The sequence below is a fragment of the Diadema antillarum genome, unplaced genomic scaffold (genome assembly GCF_040938485.1).
Source record: "Diadema antillarum isolate AM-2024a unplaced genomic scaffold, OU_Dant_1.0 scf00000092, whole genome shotgun sequence".
Lineage (NCBI taxonomy): Eukaryota > Metazoa > Echinodermata > Echinoidea > Diadematoida > Diadematidae > Diadema > Diadema antillarum.
Window position 1 is genome coordinate 652,350 of NW_027270981.1, and position 17,313 is coordinate 669,662.

Here is a 17,313-nt window from a genome sequence, read left to right on the forward strand (position 1 = left end):
AGGGGTGCTGTTGTTTGCAAGTGTATGGTTGTAAAAAGCTCTAGCTATCAGCTTCATCTACTTGGAAAAGTGTACAGTTGTAAAAGCAGCAGCTATCAGCAGCATCTACTTGGCAAAATGATGCAGAGGTTGCTCATCTGTTGACCTGAAGCTGTGATGAATGCGGATGAATGTATGGCCCTGTGCATTGCATCAACATCATTTATGTTGCTGTGAATTGCTCATTCATGGTAAAAAAGTTGGCTGCTTTTTTTCCATGCCATTAAGTCACTAACTGACCAAAAGGATCTTTTCCTTGCCTTTCGTGTACCCATCCCTGGGAATGAGTGAGATTTTGTTTGGCTTAAAGGTATTTGATCCTTAATAATTGTAGCCCTAACTTCATCATAAAAGGAGGGTGGAATTGGGCGGTATCGTTCACGGAAGGGTCGGTTGTCAGTCAATTCAATGTTATGTTCAACTATGTAACTATGTCCTAAGTCAAACTCATTCGCACTGAATGCAGAGGGGTATTCTCTCAAAACATGCCTCTCCTCATTAATTTTTTCGCTCGAGGCTTGGGACTGGGAAAAATCTAGGGAGTCCAGCACTTTGCTCACACTGGGAGGGAGTTTCCCGTTTCCATGGCTACCGCTACTAGAGGTCTGGCTGTTGCACATTGCGGGACCTTGAATGGAGCATAAATATGCATCCCCCACTGCTGTCTTCCTAGGGATCCAAACTGGGTATGAGGCATGATTCTTTAGTGCTATTGCTACATTACGTCCCTCTCCCTTACCTACTGTCACCACGGCAGACTCAACTGGCACCTCCTTAGCGAGTTGTCGCTTCGATGTAGTTTCTACAAGTACATTGCACTCAAAATGAATGGGGGCAGAGACCAGTTCACATTCTACAACAATCGTCTCATTTGCAGGCACACACACAGCTTTGCTGCTACACAGTCTGAATGTACCTACTCTCCCACTCCAGTCGGGCGTGGCATGTACGCTATGTGATAAACTACGACATGCAGCCTGCCAGGTTGGGTTCACACTGCCACACTCTACGCTGTTGCCTCGAATTGTTCTACTTTCTTCCATACAAACTAGGATTACATTGGTGCCAATTGTTAGGGGTATGTCTGTTGTAAGGTGTATCTCTTTCAATTAAAATTGGGGCAGTCATCCTAGCATCACCGTGTAGAGAGCCGGGGAGTTCAATTTCTACTTCAATATATCCTGCATAAGGGAATGGCTGACCATTCGCAGCCTCAACTCTCAAATTCTCCTCCAAATCATATAGCTCAATGTGTTTTAGGTATGAGTTGTAGTATGACAAGGGAAGGGTAGTCACTTGGGAACCAGTATCAATCAAACATCTACAGGGCTTACCATTTACTACTGCACAGGTTTCCTTTGGGTTCCTGACAAGCTTAGGGATTTCGTTGGCATTCGTTCTGTGAATTTTTGGATTGCAACCCTGACTTTGACCTACTGTCCGCCCTGCGACAGACGTCCTATCCCCTTTAAATATGGATCTACTGGCTGGGACATGAGAGGGGGAATGTACTGGGACTGGGATGAGGGGAAGGGTGCCGGGGCATTGACTGGGCCTTGGGGGTACCCGGGGAAGGAATGGGCATGTGATTGCACGGGATTTATAGGGGGACGAGTAGGGCAATTTCGCTTTAAATGTCCTACTTTACCACAGCTATACCACCTATTCTGCCAGGAAAGCTGAGGGGGACTTGTGGGGACATAATATGTGGGGTAGGGTACGTTTCAAGTGCCCCGCTTTGCCGCATGCATAGCACCTATTGTGCCATGGGTTTTGTGGGGACCCTTGGGGGATGCCTGTGTTGGTTGGAGTTTGGGGCGTGAACTGATGGGCCTGTGATTGGGTTGTTTTCTGGCCTCCCTTTTCCAAACTGGCTACTTTTTCAGTCAGCTCCTCAATTTTCGTTAACAGTTAGGCTCTTTGTTGGGCATATTTGTGGAAGAGAATGAGCTAGCTACCCTGGTGTTCTGAGGGGGAGGGGATTTTGTTACAGGGCTCGGGGCTGTGGCATGAAAGCTAGCGAAATCTGTGGTCTCTTGTTCAGCCGCACGCGCCGCTCTGATCAACTCATCGAATGCATTAGCTACTTTGAACTTGTGCTGGATGGCCTGCTTCACCCTTTGGTTCGACAGTCCCCTCCAAAATACAACTTTCAGGGTCTGATCTCGTGCCTGCGCGGGAATTCCCCCTCTCTTTTCTGCCTTATCAAACGAGAGTTGCAAGCGAGCACAAAAGCTTGCAACGCTCTCATCTTCCCCCTGTTTCAAGTCATACAGCTTCTGAAGGAGGACAGCTCCTGATTCCACGGTCCCGTAGAGCCCCTCTAGTTTTGTTATAATTTCATCTACCGAGTCATCTGGTCCCATGTGGAGGATGATCTGCCCTGCTTCCCCCTGCAATGATATTTCACTATCAACCCTAGGGACATATTGTCATGGTCCTTCTGGAGGCACTTGGCTTCATACCTCCACATCTCAAACGTGATGTCAGATCCTCCCCTTTTTGTGTCTCCCGAAAAATTTGGTAGTCGTGCACTGTTTTAGAGGATTACAGGAGCAGTGCGTGGACTAGGGGACAGGACATTTTGGGGGATTGTTTTGGATGTTGCTGCCTTTAAGAATAAGGCGGAACGGGGTACCTCGCATATTTCTACTCTTCTGCCTTTAAATCCTGTGCCGTTTTGGGCGAGTGCCTGGGTTGCATCCTCTGCAGTTTTAAAGCTGCAGTTTGCAGACCCATTCATCTCGCCCGTCAAAGAGTCTTTCACAAAGGAAATCTCTACTACTTCCAAATTAAATAAACCATTTAAATCATTGTCAGTACATTTCTCCGGGAGATTTTTCACATACACGGTACAGTCGCCCTTCTTGTTTGCCATGTTGCTCATTGCCACAATAGATAATGACTAAATTAAAGTATCTGGCTGAAAACATCAACAACCACAATGCGACACAAAAACTTAACCTGTGTAAATTAGTTGAGAGGTGCACTTGTCTGATATATATTAGTTTACATACACTTAACACAAAAATACTAGAGCATCGTGCTGATAAACGGGAAAGAAGGTCAGTAAGTTCAGTCTAACCCCCCAAACCCCAAATCGTCTCAAGGGGGCGACATACATACATACATACATGATTAACACATAAAAACTACTAAAAGTGTTAATAGACTATAACCATTTATCAGAATATCTATGATGCATGATGAGAAATAGATGTTGCATTTTAACTAGGGTATAAAAATCTCTTCCATAATAAACCTGACTGTTCACAATTAAGGAATATATTGATCCTTTCATGTAAATCATTTTCAAATTAGCACAGAGGATTATTACACAATTTCCATTTGTATACAATACTGTATCAATATCTGTTAGGTATTGGGTCATATAAAAATCCAAAATTAAATTCTGCAAATTTCTTTTATCTAATTTTGTTCCAGTTAAATATGTCACTTTCCAATATGTCACTTTGCTCTTTGTTAAAATGTCTTCTCTTTTGTACCATTCTCTGAGTTTTTATTGTTCAATGGTCGGATATCATGTCATAAAACAGAAGGTTTACCTTGAAAGGGGGGGGGGTCCATTATACTGGCCCTCCCTTTGCTCTAATAAGGCCTGAAATACCACAGTATTTAATAGAAGAACAAAATGGCTGTGAAAAACATGCGAGTCAAATTAACATGATTAAAGGATATGGAAATTAGACTTCAAGTCTTCTAAAAATCTGTTGTAAATTATCAAAATGTTATCAAAATTGATTACATGAAGAGAAGTGTAGTAAAATCTTGTTTTATTCAATAGAAACATGGATGACTTTTCCATATAATCTCAATGTGTACACTTATCCATATAAATACCGGTACTCATTTTTATTTACACCACAGTTTAGAAGGCCTTTAACTATTTTTTCAGCGCTATTTAGATCTTGATAGGCACAAGTAAAGCAAAATAAAAATGTAACCCCTGGTCTTGGAAGAAATAAATCTGCTTATATAATCATTGGGGGCATTTTTTCAACTTCTTCTGTATCACTCCATTCAAAAAGATTCCTTTGGGACGCATTCAGTTCATCCTGTACCTCCTTCAGTTCATTCTCTTTTTCTTTGAGCTGTGTTCTGAGCTCTTTCTGCTCTTTCCTCAAATTGAAATTTTCCTGCACAGCGGCAACATTGGTCTTTCTTGGTGATGATTGTTTGCTTTTGCTGTGGTGTGAGCATCCTGTTGTAGAGCAGTTGGTGATATTCAGGCATAGGAGATCCCATGGATGCCATGGTGGACGGGCTGGTTTCCACTGCGTTCAGAGTAGCCATCTTAGATACTGGTATGCGTTGTCAACGGCGTAATATAGGAGAAGTAACTAAGAGATTGAAGCTCAGCACCCTATATCCACCCAGACACACCTCAAAAACATACGATTCGAGACCCAACCACTTATGATTCTCTTGCTGCACATGATTTTGTGAGATCTGGCCCTCATCTGTTCAACAAGTTCCTTCATTGTCTTCCCCATCTCAGTAACCCAGGCCAGGAGTGGCAATGTTGGTCTTTCTTGGTGATCTTTATGATGATTCATTGCTTTCACTTTGGTGTGAGCATTATGTTGGGGACTTCAATTTATAGCTATTAGAAGTTTTGCAATGCAAACTGAAATAAGTGTGTTCCTTACCAAAAAGTTCTTCTGGAATTTCTTCCTTATACTTTTGCATGTGCACAATTTTCCTGGCCACTGTAAAAAGAAACCAAAATATTGTAAAAGGTCAGTTCATGTACATTTTTGTATACAGTAATGGAGTAGTACAATCTTGCCACAACTCAAGACAAGGTACTTAAACATTTATTCTTGTATCCGAAATACATTATGAGTCCACTTATGAGTCATTGAACTTGCCTATACAAAACTCAGTAATAGCTACCTGTGTTATTCTGTGCCACTTTGGAGACATATAAATGTTACTAGTTTTAATGTAGGTATTGCTGCCAAGAAGGTCGTCTTTATATTGCAAGGATAACACCTCCCCCCCCCCAAAAAAAAAAAAAACAAAAACAAAAACAAAAACAAAAAATCTTTTGAACTGGTGAATCAAATCACAAATCATTGGTTATTACTTACCAATTGGGTGTCTTTTGTGAACTTTCTTCAGGTGGCGATTCAAATCAACCATTGCTGCCAGGCAAGAAGGAAAGGGGCATGTTGGGAGATTGGGTTTGGGGTGACCACCCCTACCTTGCCCGTCTTCTCGACTGAGGTATCTAGACATAGAGGTGGCATCTTCTTGCCTCATGAAATGTACCTCATGTAGATGCCGGGGCAGTTGTTGTACATACTCCTTGCAGCGGGGGCATTTCCTCCTCCTCTGCTGCTGTTTAGGATGTTGGATGCAATCCATACTGTCAAATAATGTGAATAAGTGACTGTAATGTTCATTACATGTAGGTTGCTATGAATGCATAAGATTATTGAAGCAGAAAAAGAATATCTCTAAAATTGTAAGCTAAACCTTAATATAATGAGGCTGGGCTGTAACAAAATTATAGCAACCCCTCCCCCCCCCCCCCCCCCCCCCCCCCACGGGAAAAAAAAAAAATAAAATCCACTCTGGGTATAGGATATCTGAACTGTTTTTTTAAATAATATTTTTATTAACTATTCCAGAAGAGTTTTAATCATATAACCATTTTAAAATCTAACTAAATTTGATATAGAATGCATTTTTGATACCCCCATTCACCATATATCCAGACTTACCCTTCAACACATTATATTATCAAATGTAAACCATTTATAATTCATCATGTTGAAATGCTTTAACAAAACAATTGCCAATTGAAAACAATTTTACAACAAATGCAAAACATAAACTCAAGTTGCTTTAGATCATAACCAAGAAAACAAAAAATACACTTACATCGCTTATGTGGCCCTTCAGAGATGCTCGTACTTTGATAGGACTTCGTTTTGCCTCTTTCAGAGTCATCAACTTGGGTGACTTGAAGTTGGACCTTGTGCTTTCGTCATAAGTGAAAGGCGCACAACGAAAGATATGAAATAAAGAACAAGGATGATCAAACATTTTTATCTTACATCAGTGCTGTTTGTTAGCTATACAAAGCAACCAGTCAATAAGTCTAAGTTTCGTACCTGCGTGTTCTTGTTTCTCAGTCTAGCAGAGCACTCCCTCTTCCAATGTCCCTCCTTTCCACGTTGAAAACATGCCTTGCGATTTTGCTGTTGTGCTTGCCTTCGCTAAGCCCTCATCTGTTCAACAAGTTCCTTCATTGTCTTCCCCATCTCAATAGCCCTAGCCGGGAGCAGCAACATTGGTCTTTCTTGTTGATGATTTTTTGCTTTCGCTTTGGTGTGAGCATCCTGTTGTAGAGCATTTGGTGATATTCACACATAGGAGATCCCATGGATGCCATGGTGGACGGGCTGGTTTCCACTACCTTCAGAGTAGCCATCTTAGATACTGGTATGCGTTATCAACGGCGTAATGTAGGAGAAGTAACTAAGAGATCGAAGCTTGGCACCCTATATGTATATCCACCCAGACACACCACAAAAACACACGATTTGAGGCCCAATGCACTTATGATTCTCTTGTTGCACATGATTTTGTGAGATCTGGCCCTCGTCTGTTCAACAAGTTCCTTCATTGTCTTCCCCATCTCAATAACCCAGGCCGGAAGCGGCAACATTGGTCTTTCTTGGTGATCTTGGTGATGATTCATACTTTATGCTTTCACTTTGATGTGAGCATCCTGTTGTAGAGCAGTTGGTGATAATGCATAGGAGATCCCTCGGATGCCATGGTGGATGAGCTGGTTTCCACTGCATTGCAAAGTTTTGCTCAGAGTAGCCATTATTAGATACTGGTATTCGAGGCCCAATTCACTTATGGTTCTCGTGTTGCACATGATTTTGTGAGATCTAGCGGGTCTGACAGAGACGCTGTTTATCAAGTTTCGTACCTGTGTGTTCTTGTTTCTCATCAGAATTTGGGAATCATACCACACATACCACAGACCACACCAAGATGGTGTGGGGGTATCAGAGTGCAAAATATGGACCAATACCTCCAATACTTTTCAGAAACAAAGGTTTACAATAGTATCACAAATAATGATGATGATAACAGTAATAGTAATAGTAATAGTAATGAAAAAAAAATAATGATAATAACAATAATAATAATCACTACTACTATTGTTATTATTATAAATATTACCATTATTACTATTATTATCATTATTATCATTCATTATCAGTAAAACAAAGAAATAATAGCGATGGAAAATCCTCATACATCACACTTGTCTATCATTGAGTGATGCCCTGGGACTAATATATTCATTTTCAATACAAAATCAAATTGGAATACAGCGGAATAAAAAAAACATTGTTTCCTCTTTATTTGAAATGCATTCAGAAAGATATGACCAAGATAACTCAAACAAACACTGAATAGCATTTGGATACAAACAAGAGGACTTCCATACTGTTGGTGTATATCTTCACCCGTGGTACTGGAACACTTTCATCAAACAAAGCTTTGGAGGGGCAAGCTATTGTTTGAGGACAAGAGCTTTCCCCTCCAAAGTTTTGTGTAATGAAACCATTTCAGTGCCACTGATCCTCACAGAATTAAAATGGTGTGATCCAGCCAGGGGCATATACTTGCATGTGTGTTGCAAAAGAAATCGAAATGACAGAAAATGTAAAGTGTAAGTACCAATAAATCAATAAGCACATGGTCTATATTCCTTCATTTCTTTATTTTACATGTTTATTTGCTTTCTATTGATTTATTCCTATGGTAAACATGGAGATAATTACTTTTTTTTTAAATAGTTAGTAGCCATTATTCATAGAAGGAAAGACCATGCCACATAATTTCCAACAAAACACTCACAGGATGAACTGTTATAGCAGATTAGTCCCAATGATTGTCGCATGATGTCAAAATAAATCAAAAATTTGCTAAGCTCATGGATAGTGATATATTATCTTCCTAAGTCTGAATTTTATCTGCTTAACCTTGAAAATCCCAATTTATTTTGAGTTCTCTGTGACCAAAGGAAGTAGCACATTGTGCCCTCCCCAATAATTTTCAGATTGTTGCAGTCTGTAAAAAATGTAAAGTCAAACATATGTAAAGAACTTAGAAGCCATAACTTTAAAGTGTTTTGTTTTTGTTTGTTTGTTTGTTTGTTTGTTGTTGTTGTTGTTTTTTTTTTTGGGGGGGGGGGGTCGGTGTTTGTTTGCTTTTACATAATCTGATATCAGCTCTGTTACAAACTCAAATGGTTTTTGGAACCCTTTTCCGTAATATCAACTATAACCTTTAGAAAATATTGTGGTAACAGGATGACTTCAGATGGTTTTGGATATATATTCAACTTCATACAAATGAGAACTTAACCCTAGTCCCCTTTGGTTTTTTTTTTTACACTTTAATACACGGGGTGGGGGGGATAGGGGGCATATATTATGTGTTTTTTGGTGGAGATTGTTGGTGACATTATTAGAGTCGTAAAAAACATATTTTGTAATCATTTCAGCTAATAAAAGTAAAAATGGTCAAAGATTCATAAATTTTGACTGAAAACATAAGTTGCACTGACTTTGTACATGAAATCACGTTTTTGAGCCATTTTGGGTTTGACAACACGCGAAACGTCAGAACTGCATACCTGGTTGTCGTGATTTATCACCAGTATTTAGAAAAAAAAAAACCTTTTGATTGAAGACCCCAGATTTTGTAGTTAAGGAATCAGACTTTTCTCGGTCCCCCTGGTCGTATATGCACTGTTTAGATTCACTTAGCACTGTGAGTCTTTCCAAGAGACTGGCACATTGTAGTGGCATGACTCAGTGAGTGTGGTGCAGCTACTCTTGCCCTCTTAGGAATTCCTGATTGAGACTGGGATCCTTTGGCATAACGATGTTCCTGAGTTGCAGCTTGCTTGGTAGGCCGGCCCCTTGTTAAGCTTCTCCTACCCCCGAGCTTCACTTTCCTCCTGGCGATTGACAATGGTTGAACACCAATGCTGGGCCCAGAGGTAAGAGGTGACTGATTAGTAGCCTTGGTCTTTGATGATGTACATGTACGCTTTGCAAAGTTGATACATTATACCGACCAAACATACTCATGGCTGAGGTTAAACTGTTATTCCCTTTCAACTTTGAATAGCTTTTCAACATTTTCTTGACAGGGCCCTCAAACACCTCAGGATTTCCTTGAAGTCTTCGTTTCATATCTTCAAACATTTCCTGAAGACCTTCCTCCAAATGATTAGGAGCTGAAACCAAAGAAAGGAAAATACTTCAAGTCAACAGGCACATGTATTTCGTAGAAAAAAAATACACAAATGAATGATAAACATGATTTCAAATTAAAATAACAGTGATTTCAAAAATGGGTTGAATTTTAATTTTATCAAACAAAATATAACTAACTAAATAGCTGTAACATGTGAGAGCTGTTTAACAAGGCAACTGCAAATCAATGTGCTTGGAGATCAATTCTCAAATAAAGTAACTGGTCCATTTCAAAGTGTAATCATGACCTATACTGTCTCATAAAAATAAAATGCTGATGCATGCACAACTCTATTAAGGCATGATCCTCATCAAATTGGAACAATTTGTACAATCTGCATAATTTGGATGTTATTGCAAATTTATCATAAGGAAAAATATTAAATGCACATACTAATTATTTTTAGATAAAATGATAAACATATCTATGGATGGATTGATAGATATCTTCATTAAATCTTTTTCTCACTATGTTTTTTTTCTCTGAAAATTTGACAAGCAATGACTCATATTTATGATATTGTCTGGAGGGATGTGAAGATTAATGGTTAAAAACACATATCAAATAACTTTACTTACTCGTGCAAAATGATCAGATGCTTTTAATCCATTGGCTCAATATTGAGGTAACACATCATAAAAGTTCATGCAGAACAAGGATGGAAAATGAAGATAGCAAAATGAATTATATTCAACACATGAATGACAATTAGAATCTGTTAGATCTTGAACATTCAATAATGTTGATCATTTGCATTGTACCTGATTGATATTATACAAACGTTTTTGGTTAAAATCATCAAACCCCCAACCCTTTCCCTGTTCAATCACCTTGGCTTCTTCTTCTTCTTCTTGTGAAAATGTTTCTGTTAGACACATGCATTGAAAATATGAACTTGTAAGTGGATGACAAATAACAAATTCATGCAAACATCATCAAAATAATTCATGCACAATAAAAAAAAAATATGAACAAACAAATGTGGGACACGATCAGTTAAGTGGAATGCTTTGTCAGTCCATGACTTATCATGAAAATATTTATTCTTTTGAAGTCAAATCAATGAGAATACAACACTATAATTTTTTCATGCATGTAACTTGTGATTGCCTATTTTTTCTGAATTCATTACTCTGAAATTGCTGAATAAAATAACAGTAATAATAATGTCACTACTCTCAGAATATTTTCTCAGAATATTAATAATAAATACTGATTTGTAGCATTACTTTGTCACATGATATGACTTTGTTTTAAATTTATTTTTAAAAGCATAGTGACACTCATGTCATCTATAGATTGAATAAAAAGTGTTTTTTGGTATATATCAATTTCAATGAATAGTATGAATGAAACTCACCATTTCCTGAACTACTGCCACCACGAAGACATCTATCAAAAGCATTGTGAAAGTCTCTCTGAACTTCCAAACTCTGGATACGCACAAGCTGTGGGTCTTGGACTTTCTTTGGTTCCATTTCGAAGTCATCACCACTGTCTGCATCAAAGGATCCAGCCAATGTGCTCCCAGGCATTGATCCACTCACATCCGGCACATCTTGAAGAGCTGGTTCTGTTTGATCTTCTCCTAATCCTACCATTGGTTCAACAGACTAGAGTGATTCTAGCCATCTCAATGGAACGTTCACATCATCTAAAATGGAAATTTTTTTTTTTTAATTGTGTATGTGGCGTTACAAAGAATTTGATTGATTACTCTCCACTACAATAGGATGTTAAAGGGTCTGACCGTTCAGAAAGTATGGGCCAGTCAGACAAGGCTTTGGACAAGAGATAAGTAGCTTCGTGTTTAGTCGCAGGTCACTCTCTCAGGGGTGTGTTGTAATAGTATGTTTCTACGACAAGTTTTAGGACATCCTATTCAACCGCATGACAAAACCATTACACACAATTCAATGGAATGCCGATGTTCTCACATTAACTGTGGTTTTGCTAAAGCCCCTACACGTCAATCAATCAATAGCCCGAGGGGGTTTCTCATGGCAATTCATTCTGCCTGCAAAATTACTTTCTCCTCCATTCCAGAGAGCTGTTACATAATAGACGTGGCGCTTTCTGGAAGATGGTAACGCCATACAATTGCTAGTCTCAACGAGTAGACCATTGTCTACTGGATATGCTCCAGTGCATGCAAACAAAGGCAGGAGATCCATGCACTTGAGCAGGTGAATTTGTAAATAAGGTACCGGTACATGAAGGGGGCAAACCCAATTCTGTTACATTATCATTATCTCCGATAAGGGGAGGTAGAGCATGTTTTGGTATGTAATTTCTGAGGATACCACGATAGTGTGATGGACCTGGAATATCACAAATGTTAGTTTCCATCTCCTTTTTTCGGTCTCAATTTTTGTCGGAGACTCAATTTGGATCTTTTTGATTTGGGACCGCTTCCGCTGACCTTTCCACGCTTCGTTCTTCTTTGTTATTTTTGGAGTCCTGTTTTGGTACATAATTTATGGGAGTGCCATGATAGTGTGATGAACCTGGAATATCAGAAATGTTTTGTTTCCATCTCCTTATTTTCAGTCTCGATTTTTGTCGGAGACTCAAGTTTGATCTTTTTGATTGGGGATCGCTTCCGCTGACCTTTCCACGCTTTGTTCCTCTTTGTTGTTCTTGGAGAGGAGAGAGGTATTCTGATCGCTTTTTGCTTTCGTTCAATGAAGCAGAGATACTTTTTGTTTTCTCTGTGTTTTTCTTCTTTCAGCAATCAATTTTGATTTGTTCTTTTTCAAAGCATCACCTTTCCCTTTCTTGGAGCTGGTTTGTCTGAGGATTAGGGTTCACAAAGTCATCATCATCAGACCAATTGTTGGGCGGACAAAAAGTGAGTGAATTTGGTTTTGACGATGCTGTTGGGGCCACAAGACCTTCTCTAGTAGAGGCATTATTACACGACTCTTGTGGAAGTGTACATACATCTTCTAGTGGATAGTTTGTGTCCTTTATTTGTGAAACAGCCATCCCGCAACTCATCAGCTCTTTGGTCGAGTGAAAACTCCTTCCAGTTGATCTACCATAGCTCACCTGGTAACGAGCAAGTAACTCTAGTTCCAGCTGGTCTTAATGTCCCTCCAGAAGGTGGAATTTCTTCTTCACAAAGTTAACCCGTTGAGACCGGACTGATTTTGCTACAACACGCATCTCCCATAGACACCTGCCCGAGTATACTCGGGACTCGTCCTAACGGGTTAAGCACTGATGAAAACTCTTTATCCACCCACTTTTTACAAATTCTTGGTCACTGAACAGGACATGCGCAAAAACTTGCATGAAGGATAAATCTGATTTGAACTCATCCGCAGAGTTGTTGCTTGACTGTTGGAGGGATGCAAAATGAGTTGGTATCATTTTCAAAAGAGCATTGATTTAAATCTATGTATTTTTTTTATTTATTCTTCTTCTTTTTTTAGGTGTGAGGTAGATTCTATCCAGCATCTTTGGATGTTGCAGAGGCTCTTGATGTGTCTATGTGTGTGCCAAAAAGCCAGGGTAACAAAGATTCAAGTCTTTGAATTTCTTGCCTGTCTGCAGTATTGCTAGTACAAATATTCAGTGTGATCTATATTCCTCATGATGTATGGGCAGTTCTAGAAACTGAAAAAAAAAAAAAGGTTTCTCGGCATTTCTTCGTAGCTCCCAGATTTGTAGGATGCAAGAGTGACTGGGAATACCACATGACTCTTCACTCCATTGAAGTTCATTATCATCTGTAAAGAATAGAAGGTGACCATTTTATTCTTGAGACATAAAATATGAAAAAATCACAATCTGTTGAATTTGATATGCAGTTTGTGACATTAGATTCTGTTATTTTTGCTACAAAAAAGTGTCAATAACTTTCTTGTACATCAATTAAAGTGATTTGTGTTTGTCAAAGTGTAATTTGTAGAGCCCTGAAATGTACATCTGATTATGTGAATTGCATCTCGGCTTGTGATTGGGTTTATGAGAGTGTGAAATAGAATAATTTCTCAAATAATGAAATATTTTTCTATGAAATAAAATATCTGATGAAATCAAAGAATACCAAATACAGAGACTCCAACCCCAAGCACCTTCTGATCTGGAGATTCTCCCGCCCGAAACCCCTAACAAACGGGAGACTCCAAGTTGATGTGTGCGAAGCGCGAAGTTCCTAGGGTTTTAGATGTTCTCTGGTGCTATCTAAGGCTTATTTTTAAACATACGATAGCAATAAGTAAGAAATCCTTTCCACCGGGAGACACAGAGCCAGGGCGGGAGAAATCAAATCTCAAACGGGAGAACGGGAGATTTTGCGAAAATGGGCTTTCGGCGGGAGATCTCCCGTCGAAAACGGGAGGGTTGGAGTCTCTGCAAATAGATTTTCTTTCTTGTGTATGTGAAAGTGTGTGAGAGCTCAATGTTATGTTCACAACAAGAGTCGGCATTCTGAGGAATTCTGGGCCAGTTGAAAATCAATATCTAAAAAGGGTAAAATTTTACATGCAGAACAGTTCCTGAACAGTGCAAGTGAGTGAGCTGATGTCCGTACCCACCAACTTTCTGTGATGGTGTACAAGAACAACAACAACAACAAATAATAATTTGCAAAACTAGCTGAATAACTTTAGAACATAATGATCAGTCAGATACATATTACGATTGGAGACTAGGTCATGTTTGATTGAAAAAAAAATGACTGTTCAAAAACTGTTCACATAAAAATTTGCAAAACTTCAAAATTTCGTAAGTGCCCAAATTTTTATCAGATTTTAATAAAAATTTTAACTGTGTAAAATTTTACTTTGAAGTTTTAGGTGGTGTGTCAAATTCCTTTAAATACCCCCCCCCCCTAAAAAAGAAAAAAAAACACCTGATTCCATACACACACCATCAAATACACCCACATATATTTTTACACACACACACACACATATTATGATTCTATTAAAAAAAACAACAACAACACTCCACCCATCTCACAATGATGTACATTGTACAATTTGCTACCAGTAACTCCTTGATGGCAATTACATAACACATTTGTTGAATCAAGTCTAGGGCAATTACGCCGGATCCTTCCTCTGGCCCCAATCCTAGTCCTTATCCTGAACCTAATCCAAACCCTTACCCAAACTCCTAATCCTAAACCTAACCCTAACCCTAATCTTTTAATACTCTAATCTTACCACTAACCAGTATTTAGCCGGGGGGTAATAAGCCAGTTCAGGGTTCCAGTTTGAGCATGAGCAGAAAAAGGTCATTTGTATCAAGAGACAGGTTGGTTTTTAATTTCACTGAGATAAGCAAACCTCTTACTGTAATGCTATGATTATTCATGGAATCCTTATAAATAGTGCCTGCCAGTACATCCACCTGACAGCAAGCCTGGTATTTGGCAATGTAAACTAAAAGTTTGTTAATGTATTCAAAACAGCAAAATGAAATAGATGCTTCCCAAAGCGTTGATTGACAAACCATTCTGGTCACGTCATCTACACAGGTTCATTCTTTCCATAAATTGCTATGTTGGGCAAGCTGCTGCATTATGTCGCTTTGAATTTAGTGGAGTGCCTAACCAACTGAGAAAAATGAAAGGTCATTTGTACCCATGTGCACATGAGCTATCTCCGAACTGGCTTATTGCCCGGATACGGTTGAATCATAGCAAAGGAAAGCAGCAGGTGACTGGAGCTGCAATCGCAGCATACTTGACAAGCTAATAGTTTGATATGAAAACATAAAATTTTACAACGGTGAAGATTTTATAAAAATTGGGTCTTGTGGAATATGGCACCAGACCTTAGAGGCAGATATTTCCTGTATTACTGCAGAACGAGAAACGTTTTCTTGCATTTTAATTCCATGAATTTCGCGAGAGCCAAGATTAGCGAAATTCAAATGCACGTGAAGGCTCTTGTCTACACTATATGCATTGAATGCAGGACGCACTTTAAAAATTTTATGCCATGAAAAAAGCTGTCCGCTCCAATTCGTAAAAATTTCATGCCTCTGAAACTTCATGTTTTACAGTAAATGAGCATGGAAGGGGTTAGCTAATAGTATTATGGTTTGGTTAATAATATACAGACTCTTGCTATCAAGGCCCCTCATTGGCAGTAGTGCCAATGATGCTCTGGTATAAGCAAAATACTTTATTTATTACTGCTTAGTGCTTTGAAGGAAGCTTACCTAAAGCCTTTTTCTTTCTTGGTTGCCACATACAATAAATTTCAACTCGTCTGAACTCACTTATGACTGCCACACAAATGATACACCATAAATTGAACAGTGCACAGATACAGTTAGCTTTTCAGATTTTAATGTCATAAAAAACAGACAATACACAACATGAAGCTTTTTTCTATTCAGCAAAATATGAAGTATACAACAAGTGTAAACTGCCGATTCATTCCTAAGCTCAACAGAATTACTCTATGGCAGGGCCGTAGCACAAGAGTCGGTCTCTAATTGCTTCCTGTTCAGGCAAGGTCTACATATAAATGAACTCGATACTATGAGGGTGACAGCTATGCTACGATGTTGATCCAATGTACATACAGGTCCAATAGTTGTGCACATGAATTTCACGGCGTAAGTGCACTTTTCTGCAGTCTGTAATGATACAGTAATTGAGTTTTTGAGCAGAGTATAAGTAGCTATTGTCGCAAGTACTCCATCAAAGCTTCCTCTATAAAGGAGTCACTTGGTTTCAAGATGAGCATCTTTAAAAATTCTATCCCAAACCTCGGATGAGACTTACAGGTGAAAAATAAGATCATGCCTCAGAAGTATGCTGTCTTTGATACACATGCCAATAGGAAATCACATTCCCGGGTACCATTGTAACTGTTCAGGGTTTGTTTTAATCTTTGTTACGACAGTGGTTACGAGGACTGGGTAGAAAAAAACGACATAGACTAACCACAGAAGGGAACATACAATGTACCTATGTCTATTTTTTTTTTTAATGCACTGCTTTTTATCTGTGCATTTTCAATATTCTTGAACAAGAATTTGGCATATAACTTAATCTCCTGTGGCTAGAAAGCTGGCCAAATTCTACCCATGTACTGTTGACTTACCAGTACAGTTCATGATCATTTAGTTTATAGGTGAAAAATGGCATTTTTATATGTAATGCTGTTGACGCTGAATGCGGACAAGACACAGAAATAGTTCTATTTTACCTTATGGCACATCTTTCCTATGTAAACAGGGGTGGGGTATCAGTTCCTACACACAAAAAAAAACTTTTATCACAACACAAATTCCTATCATTTCCATAAATTTGAAAACCATCCCCCTTAACTTTAAAATGAGTGATGTGATGGCACCATTTTGACTTTTGAAGAAATAACATCCAGCTGAAACATTCTGACTTGGTAAACCTTACATTAAGAAGCAATATCACTGGCGACATTTCAACACATTTTGTTTGGGATCATTCAGTCACAGAAATCTGGAAGTCGACGAGCTTCAGCACGTAATCACCCCAATACTCATTTTTTGCACTGCACAATACATCCAACACAAAATCTCCGTGATTTTGAAATTTGGTTTACACTTTCACTGCCTTGCTATAAATACATTCTGCACAAGAAGTAAGATTAGCTTTAAATGCTACATTGAGAGCAAGCTATGTGATGGTGGCCAATTCCATAAAGGAAAACTTTGTTAATTAAAAAAGATTTCAAAGATCTGTTGATGGAAAAAATATACACCACTTCAAAACCTGAAAACTTTGCCTATAATACATTCACTTTAAAGGCTAAAGAATAATTATGTCATGCATGACAACATGGCTTCCCCTTGACAAAGACATCTTCAGAAAGTAGTTCATGCTATTTAGAACAATAGCAACAATTTTATGTAAATATTTCAAACATAATACTAAAGAATATACACACAAATAAAAAAGAGACAAAAGTAACTGGTGATATTTGAAAGAATATGTTTCTA